This window comes from Alligator sinensis, unplaced genomic scaffold (genome assembly GCF_000455745.1).
Source record: "Alligator sinensis unplaced genomic scaffold, ASM45574v1 scaffold280_1, whole genome shotgun sequence".
Taxonomy (NCBI): Eukaryota; Metazoa; Chordata; order Crocodylia; family Alligatoridae; genus Alligator; species Alligator sinensis.
The window spans coordinates 6800312-6811407 of record NW_005841835.1 but is presented as its reverse complement, the minus strand read 5'-3'; positions in this window follow the sequence as shown (position 1 = coordinate 6811407).

Genomic DNA, 11096 nt, shown 5'->3' with positions numbered 1-11096 from the left:
GTAGACACCTATAAAAGGGACCATGTATGTTGATGGTCCTCCTCCACTGCCTAGGCCATACATCCTGGATTATTGCCCTGGTCATCCTGAGGCTTCCATGTCACTAATGATTGTTTCAGGACTGCAACTCTTCTATTAATCTGTGCTTGACTCGCTAGTCCAGAATCAGCATGGTACAGCTTGCATATGAATCCAAATTGGACCATCGGCTGCCACACAAAAGATGCCCTTGCCCTCTTCAAGCTGTCAGGCAAGTATGGGGAACAAGGTGTATCATAAGAGACAAGATAGCTGCCGCACACCGAGTCCTTCTTGGTATCAGAAAACTGCCTGGGAAAGCTGGTAAGTGATGATGCCCATATAGGGAAGGCACATCATTTGCTGTTGTGAAAGCTGAACAACACCAGAACCTGTAGGAGACTGGTGAGGCAGCAGTCCATCCTGATCCTTCACCAAGGGATGCTATGAATGAGGCCAGTCACTGTGATTGCTTCCCAGCCAGCCAACCATGTCATAAATTGTGAACTGGTTGCAATCAGTGGCATTATGAAATGGGTGGGTTGTTATGTGGGTCCACACCCTTGTGATCACTTTTGTTTACTTCATGCAGTTCTATAAAGATGAATGGATGGAACTAAGGGAGTTCCATCCTGTCTCTGCCACAGGTAGTGGAAGGGCCTACTAGGGGTAAGACTACTCTGGATTTAGTGCTGGCCAAAGGAGAGGACATCATAGGTGACCTGAGGACTGGTGGTACTCTGGGAGGTAGTGATCATGACCTGGTTAGGTTCACCATCCACCACAAGACTGGGAAATCAGTCAGCAGAACAGAAGTCCTGGATTTCAAGAAGGCAGATTTTGGCAAACTCAAGAAGCTAGTTGGTAAGGCCCTCTGTCACCAGTAACTGGATGATTTGGGAATTCAGGAACAGAGGCACTTCCTTAAGGAGGCAATTCTTGAAGCTCTAAAACAGGCCATCCCCATGCGGACAAAAAGTAGGAAAGGAGCCAAGAGACCCAGTTGGTTCAACAGGGACGTTAGTGAGCTGCTAAAAAAGAAAAAAGAAACATATAAGCACTGGAAGAAAGGCTCAGCAACCAGAGAGGAATACACCTGTATCACCATGGCCTGCAGATACGAAACAGGGAAGGCTAAGGAAGGCATGGAGATGAAGCTGGCAACTGGAATAAAAGACAACAAAAAGTCCTTCTACAGATACATAGGGAGCAAGAAAAAAATCAGGCTCTACTGTGGGCCCCCTACTGACTACTTGGGGCAGCCCACAGTCAATGCCCATGAAAAAGCAGAACTCCCAAATTCATAATTTGCTTCGGTATTCCTGAAACCAAACGGGAGCTGTTCACCTGGGTAGAGGCCCAGGGAGCATGGGGAAGACAACAGGCCACATGAAATCAGTTTTGAACATCCTACAACACTTGGATGTTTTCCAGTTTTCTGGGCCCAGTGAACTGCACCCAAGAGTCCTGAAAGAACTGGTGGAGCTTACATCAGCACCACTGGCCAAGCTGTTTGTAGAGTCTTGGAACTCGGGAGTGGTCCCGGATGACTGGAAGAGGGACAATTTGGTGCCCATCTTCAAAAAAGGGAAAAGGAGTAACCCTGCAAACTACAGACTGGTCAGTCTGACCTCAGTCCTGGGTAAAATCTTTGAAAAATGTATTAAGGAGGCCATCAATGACAAGCTGGTAACTGATGGGGTGTTAAGAAATAACCTGCATGACTTTGCTGAGGGTAGATCGTTCTTGGCAAACTTTGTGTCCTTCTATGACCAGGTAACTAGCCATCTGGACAAGGGACACATGGTTGACATGATTTATTAAAGCCTTTTATTTTGTGTCCCGTGGGATACTCTCAAGCAAACTGGAGGTTGCTGGGCTGGACCAGTCTATAGTGAGGTGGGTGGACAATTGGCTCAGAGGCCGTGCCTAGAGGGTGGTAATTAATGGGATGGCCTCATTGTGGGGGGCCGTCTCCAGTGGTGTCCCCCAGGGATCAGTGCTTCGACCTGTGCTCTTCAATATATTCATCAATGACTTGGATGATGGGGTGGAGAGCTCAATGATTAAGTTCGTGGATGATACCAAGCTGTGGGGAAGCACAGGCACATTGGAGGATAGGGCCAGGATCCAGAACAACCTTGAAAAACTGGACTCTTGGGCAGAATGAAATCAGATGAATGCAGGGATAATGCAGGGTCCTTCACCTGGGTAGGAAGAACCCTCACCACAGCTACACAATGGGTGGTGGTCCACTGGTTGGCATAGCATCTGATCGAGACCTGGGGGTCACGATTGACCAAAAGATGAATATGAGCCAGCAGTGTGATGAAGTTGCCGGAAGAGCAAATAGAACTCTGGTGTGCATCAGCTGATGAGTGGTCCATAGATCCAGGGAGGTGCTCCTCCCTCTCTACTCGGCACTGGTGAGGCCTCAGCTGGAGTACTGTGTCCAGTTCTGGGCACTGCGCTTCAAGAAGAACATGGATAAGCTTGAGAGGGCACAAAGAAGGGTCACCTGTGTGGGTAAGGGCATGGAAGATAGGCCCTACGAGGAGAGACTATGGGAACTAGGCCTATTCAGCCTGAATAAGAAAGGGCTAAGAGGTGACTTGATAGCTGCCTACAAGTACATCAGAGGTGAGCACCAGGATCTAGGGGAGCAACTCTTCAGGAAGGCATCCCAAGGGAGGATGAGGACCAGTGGGCATAAGCTAATGGTGGGTAAATTCAGGCCAGATATAAGAAAGAACTTCTCTGTAAGGGTCACCAGAATCTGGAACACACTCCCAGAGGTGGTACAATCATCCTCCTGGGAGGTGTTCAAGATGAGGCTGGACAGGCACCTTGTTGAGCTCATCTGAGTCCAATAATTTGCTGCCCACAGCAGCAAACCGGACTTGATGATCTTGCAGGTCCCTTCTGGTTCTATGTTTCTATGACTCTCACCCTCCTGACCCCCATGCTCTCCCCAGCACCTTGCACCTTCTCTTCAGCAGCTCCAACAATGAGGACAGTTGAACAGCAGTGGTGTTAAAGGCTGAAGGTTCAGGAGCTGTGGTGGAAGGTTGGCTGCTATGTGGGGGGCTGGGGGAAGGAGGGGAAGAGAGCTGGGGGAGGGATCTCATCTCCCTTTTATCATCTTTGAGAACCTGTGTTTAAATGGCAGCACAACACACATATTAGTGGGCCAAAAGAAAAAAAGGTGACCTCTCCCTACAGCAGCAAATCTCTGGCTACTTCTCCTATACCAAGTACCACCACCAGCCAGGGCACATAACTATTAATGGCTCTGTGAAAGAGTTTTTCTCATCTGCAATGGTTTCCAACTGATAAACTCGCAGTTTATAGTGGAAATTCTTGTTATTAGTCTCTAAATGTAGGACTTTGTACTTGGCATATTGAATTTCATGCCATGCCATTTCCTCTTGGAAAACATCTACTCACTGATGCATTTTTTTGAAAAGTAAGAAAATATAATTTCTTAAACAGTAGCAAAGGGGCATTGCATGGGAGTGAGAAAGCAATTGGGCTCTAATGGAAGTTTGGTGTTAAAAATATTCAGCTTTAAAAGACAGTTTGCAAGATCCATGGTTATATTTTTTTAAGAATATATTTTTTTGCAATCCTTTCAGAGAAAGGGACCTGTTCTGTGGTATTGGTAGTGTGTCTGGAACCAGAAAAAGCATTTAAGTTTTCTACAATTGATTCCCACTGGAAATTTGTCTTCTCTCCGCCTACAGTGCATACAAACATACACATACAAAACCTTTTGGCCGAATCCAGATGTGCAGGCACATGCAGTTTGTAGGGCCGCAAGCCTCTCTGTGACACCACAAACTGCATCCCTGGCACATTAAAACATGCCCTGTGCTACAAATTTGCTACTGGAAATCTCAGTAGCAAAAAAAAAAAAAAAAGTGAAAAAAAGCAGTGTGGTGCTGTGCATGTCACAGGAACAGTACAGAGCCTGGGTCCACGCAGAAGGTGCTCTGGCTGCTGGCCAGAATATCTCCCTGCCCCTGGTTCTACCCTGGCTCCTTCAACACAAATTTGTGCCACTACTTTTTTTGCCCCTGCATGTGGGGATGCACCCTCTGAGGCTGGCACAGTCTTGAACACGTCTATCTTCTTGCTTTTTTACAAACAGAGGCAGTTGCATCTATATTACCACACTGCAGAGATGCAGCAGATTTCTTGTAGAGGTATTAGAATCAGTGAGAGGGGAATTGATGACAGCAATGTTAACTTTCATAAAATTTAATAGCTCAACTTCCTCTGTTCGTGAAGAACTGCTCTGCTTGGAGAGCAATCGCAAAAGCGCTGGGGGACTTCAAGCAGCCTCCCTTAGCAAAACAGATGTTTCATACTGTGCCCTCTCTTCTTGGGAAGCCTTAAAGGCAGATGTTCTGTACAGAACTGGTTTCAGCGTTCCACTGGAAATAGCCCTGCATTTACCCAGAAAGATGGTAGATGGGCAGGTGAACTGTGAGAAACAGTTACTTAGCTCTGCAGTCAATGCTAAAAAGGGAAGAAAAGTAATATTTAAATTTAACACAACTGCTCATATTCAGTAGAAAGGAGGGAAAAAATGATCATAGAAACTTAGGCCCAAAAGAGGCTTTGAGAAGTCACCAGGGGCATTTTTACTTGTGGTCCAGGGGTGGGAGCACTTTAATTAGCGTGGCTCTTGGAGCCACTCTAATTAACGTGTTGCAGAACCTCATGTATTGGCATCCCTGTGTTTCAAAATGACAGCGGGGGCACTGGAACTAAAGCTTGTTTGATGCTGGGATGCTGCTACAAGAGATGTGTAGGCTGACTGGAGTGCAGTGATTATCATGCTCCAGCAGACTCAATGAATTGAGACTGCCCTGATGCACTGAGGTACAGCACAGCAGAACTGTTTCGCAGCACGTCTACAGGCTTGGTCCCTAACCTGAGCCAGGATAAAGACATGGACAAACAAACACCTTACCATGAGGCAAGAAGGCCGGGGCTTCATCATGTGCCAGCTGATTTAAGCTAGTGCAGGATGTCTTTCATTTACCATAGGGTTGGAGTGTGCACACTGGTACTCAGTCTGAAATCTTAGCTTAGAATTGGGTGCCTACATTATCCATAAGGGCTGCCTATATACATTGCGGGGGAAGACACATTTTAATTAGACAGGCTCTAATTAAAAAGCCTCACTATCACGTGTATTAAGCCCCTCATTCAATGAGGTGTAGATAAAGCACCCCAGCAGCCATTTTTAAACCTGCAGGGGCCTAATGCATGTGACAGCAAGGCCACACTGGAGCATTCTAATTAGAACATGGAGCAGACGTGATTAATTGAGTCTGCTCTGACGTGTTCGAATTAGAACGTGAACCAGCACATGTATAGGCAGGCAAGGTGATAGGCTGGCGTGTTCTTTTTCATTTAAAGGTTGGCAATAGTGGTTAGTCCACTTACCATTTTGCTTAATAGCCTAGTGCTGAGAGTTCACCCAGGACAAAGGTCTGGGTGCAATGCCTGCCTCAGCTTGGGGTGATTCAAGCCCACACCTCCCACTTCCCAGGGAAGTGCCCTAATCATCAGGCTATAGCATAGACTGGGCAACTGTTCAGAAAGCAATGTGAAGCATGGAACCAGAATAAAAAGGAAGAAAGAGGGAACCTGTGCAGGTAAATCAGGACATTTGCCTGGGAAGGTGCCAGGCGGGGGTCAGGGTGAGAGTGCAATTGCCCTACTCTTGAGATTGTGTGTTCACTTCTTAATTAAATAGTTGATGGATACAGCGCATAAATAGCAACTGAGGCAGGGACCAAATTTTGGAAGGCCTTTTGTCCCCAGCTCTGGGAGAATTTTCCTGGTGCAGGGGCAGTATAGGACAGGCACATAAGCCTTCTTAATGTTTTAATGTACTGCATCCTTAATATTTTAATTCTTAACTTGGTGTCAAAAAGGGCTAAGTGGGCTGAGCACCAGCCTGCAGTTCTTGGAGGGGCTTAGTGTAAGCATATGTTGGTGTAAATAGTTGTTCTAATTAGTCCAATAAATAGGACAGCTTGCCTTTTTCAGCCCCGGGGAAGGCGGCCTAGAAGCAAGGACTGGGCACTGCTACCTGATTGGTTCCTTGAAACATTTTGTTTAAGTGTATTGTGTGACCGTTAATCCCTGCGTGGGTAATACTATAGTTTCACAACTGTTTTGTTGCAAGACTAGATGCCTGTGCCAGAGAGAAAGTGAGGCTCTAAGAAGGGAGCAGGACAGAAAGGGTGGTCCAGGGAGAGAGAAAAGCTGAGCGAGGGCAAAAGGATCAGCAATGGTACAATAAAGACTGTTTGTTTAAAATGCAGTCTATGGTACTGTTTGGGATGCTGGCACTCTGACCCCCTCCAATCTCTGAAGAAAAAAAAAACCCCTTCCTCCCCCTTCCTGGGAGATGACCACAAAAAAGGAGGTCTCTGAGGTACTCCTAGGTGCTATGAGTTGCCAGAGAAGCCAAGGGCCACAAGTTAGGGTGTCAAATCCAGAGACTTATTCCTTGAGAAGCTATGCCAGGACTAGCTTCAGGATGCCCTTTAGGACAGGGAGACAGACTACAACTTCTTCTTGGGGAATCCTGAGACAGAGCTGCCTATATCCTAGGGAGCTTGTTAGAGACAAAAGGAGTTACGGCTATAACACTGCAGTTGCTAGGAGCTGCAGTGCAGTGCCTTGGCAGCTGTAGTGAAGTTCTAATAGCCCCATGCCACCAACTCTGCATTATTATTACTGCCTGTCCTAGATGGATTCAATCTAGCATAGACCAAGGCCTGCACCAGCTCCAATGTCAGCAGAATTCAGGTAACTGGTGAATATAACCTTTGCTTTGTGTTCTGGGCTATTCCTTCTGTGCTGGACTTCTCAAGCCTACAGCTGGGATAAAATAAATGTAAGATGCAGCAAGATGCAGCCCACCAGGCCATTCTATCTGGCCTGCAGGCCCCCTAAAACATTTGGAAAATTAATATTTATCTGCCCCTGGCTGCCTGTCACATGGCCCTCAATGGCTTGCCAAAACTCAGTAAGCGGTCCTCCACCCAAAATGATTGCCCAAGTGTGATATACTCTCTGAACCCTGCGTAGCTTATTTATAACACACAGCCCTACAGTATCCAAAAGATCACACAGACACAGCAAGAGCACACCATACATATAATGTGTGTATGTTGCCAGTGGTGCAGCCTTGGCCTTCAACATTTTAAGCATAGTTGACTAGTAATAAGTTTATCAGAGTAGCTGTTTGAACACATTTTCTGAGCATTGGCTCTTCTAGAGAGATCTGCCATTTTTATTCTTTCCTCAAAATAATCTCAGTGTAAATATTATGCCTGACTTTGCTTCTTCCTAGGTGTTTTACTGTAGGATGCTCAGTAGTTAGGAAGGGAAGAATTTTTAGAATAAAAAAGCAAGAATACATGCAGTCTCAGACACATTTGAAGGCCAAATGTTCCTTGAGTTTGGGACTAATCTGCTTTGCAGGTTCATTCTCTCCATGCTTAATCACAATCTACCCATATATTATAGTTTAAGATCCAGCCAGATACAATATATTATTAAAGCACCAGGACAAGCCATCCACTCTCTCATCTAACTCCCCTCTAGTGAAAACAGACTCCAGTGTGTAAGGGCCCCTTGGCAAGGATCAAGGACCCAAGGCTCTTATCTCTTGTCTGTCCCAGAAAGATTCACCTGTGGGAATCCAGGAAAAGGACAGAATAACATCTAGACATTAACTAGGATTGACAGCCTGTGGGAACTGCTACCAAGAGCTTTAGTTCAACTACTGAAGAGTTTATTAGAGTTTTTAGTCCTTATTGGCAAGGCAAATGTCTAACTCAATAATTAGGAATATTCCTACAGAAATGAAATTGTAGAAACACGATTTATTTTTATTTTCTTCTGCTTTTTAATTTTTAACTTCATCTTTGGAGTCCTGGGAATTCTTGAGAATATATTTAGCCAACTCCTTTGTGTGTGTGGTGGAAAAGGGGAAGGGGGGGAGAGGGAAGAGGCTGGAAGACCCCTAAATAGTTGCAAGATAATGGTTTATGATGAATATGTTTGTTCAGGAAAACTTTGGTCAGATCAAATGAAGACAAGACAACTAAAACTTAGACACTTAGATGGACAATGGCCAACTCTGTTTCGGGCCTGATGCTGCCTCTCTTTATACACAATGAAGCATTCTCACTCAGAGCCAAAGCCCCTTTGACTTCAAGGGGTCCTCTCAAGGCATATAATTAGGACTCTTCAGTGCATAGGAAAATGTCAGAGCTTCATACTTTAGTGCATGTAGAGTTTATTGTCCAAAACAAATTTATCTCCATCCACCTCCAAAAACTGGTGACCTGTTTTTTGCCTAGAAAAATGAATTCCCAGAATACACATGCTTAAAATAAACAATAAAGAGTTCACAGCAGTTAAGCTGATCAGTGAAAATGTCCTGGATTTTAGTCAATTTATTAAAAATGTTATTGTAAGCATAGAGTAAACTTCTGTACTTTTGTACGAGAAAACTATGGGACTATCTGGAAAAAGTAGTAAGAAAAAGGATGTGGACTTTGTTAAAAATAAAACTTATCAGATGACAGTTGAATCACGAGAATGTTATCTGGCTCAACAGGAACGTGAAAACAAATAGGCACTTCAAGAAGAGTGGAGTTAGCTAGGTGAACAACCTAAAAATAGCAGGAAGTGACCAAGGAAACATGCCAAGTGGATGGAAACAAAACTGATTTCTCCAATGACAAGTTGCCCAATGACCCACAGAACTGAAATTATCTGTGAATATTATTGATTGTGAATTACCTATGCTTAATGAGATAAATTTTGCACCCATGTTCAGCTATGTAACACAGTAATTCCTCAGTAAGACACAAAACTGAAGAGACTTGCATGACAGAATTTAACATAACCCAGTGTTTATTGACTCCTGCAACATTTTCATTTCATTACATATTTTCCATTAGTTAAACATGAACACAAAATGTGTTGTATTGTAAAACACCACCACGTTTCCATATCAGTCTAACCCAAAGTGCCAGCATTGTTGACCAGCATACAACCTGACAAGAGATTTATCCATAAGCTACTCAGAGAGATTTGCTGGGAGCGTGTCACAGCTGCAATAAAACTAGTTATTTGCCTGCAAATAGGTACATTCCTCTCAACAAGTGGTGTTGAAGCCAGCTACTTTGGGAGAAAAAAACCCCCAGTTTTATTTCAACAGGAATGAATTAAAATAGTTTACAGAGATGGGGGAAAAAGAACAGATCTGATCTTTTTTAACATTACTTTGTAGCAGTCATTTGCTGATAGAGCAAATAATAATAGAAGGAATAAGACATTTTATTAGACTCCACTTTGCTCAGAAGGTCAGCAAGTCTGGTTACAGGTTTAAGAATACAAATAGTATCTCTGCATCTGCCTTTTCTTTTTACTACTTCATTAAAAAAAAAGCATTTATTCTTTTTCCTAACTTTTTCCCCCTCACAAATACCACTTGTTGAAAATGGTGGCTCAGTGGGGTTTAAATAAGCTCCACTGCTGTCTAGTGTGAAATGAAGTCACATTCAGAAAGGCAACTATAATTTTTTTGTTTTTAAAGAGCCATGAAAAACTTGCACATTGCATGCATTTGGTGTACATGAGCTCTGTGGATATGAATGATGAAGGCACACACAGTACCTAAATGTGTAAACAAGCTGTCAGTGCCTCAGGAGGACTGAAAAGTAAATACACTGGAGAAATAACAATCTGTTTTTACAATCAGATGGCACATGCTGCTAAGCCATAGCTATTTCAGACACTTTGCCACGGAAATGTGAAACCAAAACTGGAAAGAAACTGCTAGAATTCCTGTTCAGAGAAGCAACTGGTGCATTCTGTTATTGATGTCATTTTTAAAAGTGAACTTCATTCTTGTGTAGCCGTTTGCAAGCAGTCCATCGAGAAGAGGTGGGATGAACACTGGAAGCAACTTCAAGAACAAGGATTCCTGCAAGATGTATGTGGAGGGGAAGGGGAAGGGTGGAAATTCAAGGAGTGGTCTTCCCACTAATCTCAGGCCTGGGGTGAAGTAAAAGGGCAACATTTCATAATCCTATGCAACCAAGTTCTTGATATTTCTTTTCACTTATTAGCAGATGGAAAACCCCATCTCCATCATGTATTAATCAAATCTCATGCTTCTAGGTAGATCAAGAGGACATAGGCTGAAACTGAAAAGTTTGCAAACATACTTCATTTACAATAACTGCAACGCTGTTTCATTGTCCACCACAAGATGCAAGCTGCTAACCACTGCTTGTGCTATATGGTGGTGACAGTGAAAACAAAATGTACCTTTCTTATCCAAATTTGTAAAAAAAAAATAAAATGGAAAAATATTTTCATATTGTTCTAAGCTCTAGATACAATTTGCATTAATGTCACTTTCTAATGAGCTACCTATGGGGCATTTGTTTAAGTTTAGGGTTTCTGAAACTTGTCAGGACTAACTGATTAGTAGGCTTTTGCCCCTCAAATCATTCATTCAAAGGATTTAAAGAATTTTTAACTATAGAACATATTACTGACATTGCATAGGGACACTCAACAAAATTTTAAAATGACTACCACTGCAGCCACCAGTTTGAGAATTCAACCTTATCTATCCATTAATTTCAAAGTGTCACCTACCACTTACAATTAAGAATTCTGACCCACCTAGAGTTAGAATTTAATATTAGAAGTTAATATTAAGTTTCCTTCAGAATCAGTCTGTGCTATTTAGATACAACTATAGTGGAAGAATTTTATTGAACACAAAGGAAATACAGAAGATTGACATGACTTGTTGGGGTTTTTGTCTTATTTGTAACGATGATTTTGAAATCCTCACTTCCCTCCAGATACTATCATTAGGGACCTACTCAAATTACAATTTTGTGGTTTTCACAGAAATCACAAAAATCAGGCAATGTTCATGAAATCTGCAGGGTGGAAAAAAAAAACACAACACCCCCCCCCCCCCCCCCAAAAAAAAAAAAACTACCTGCCCCGAG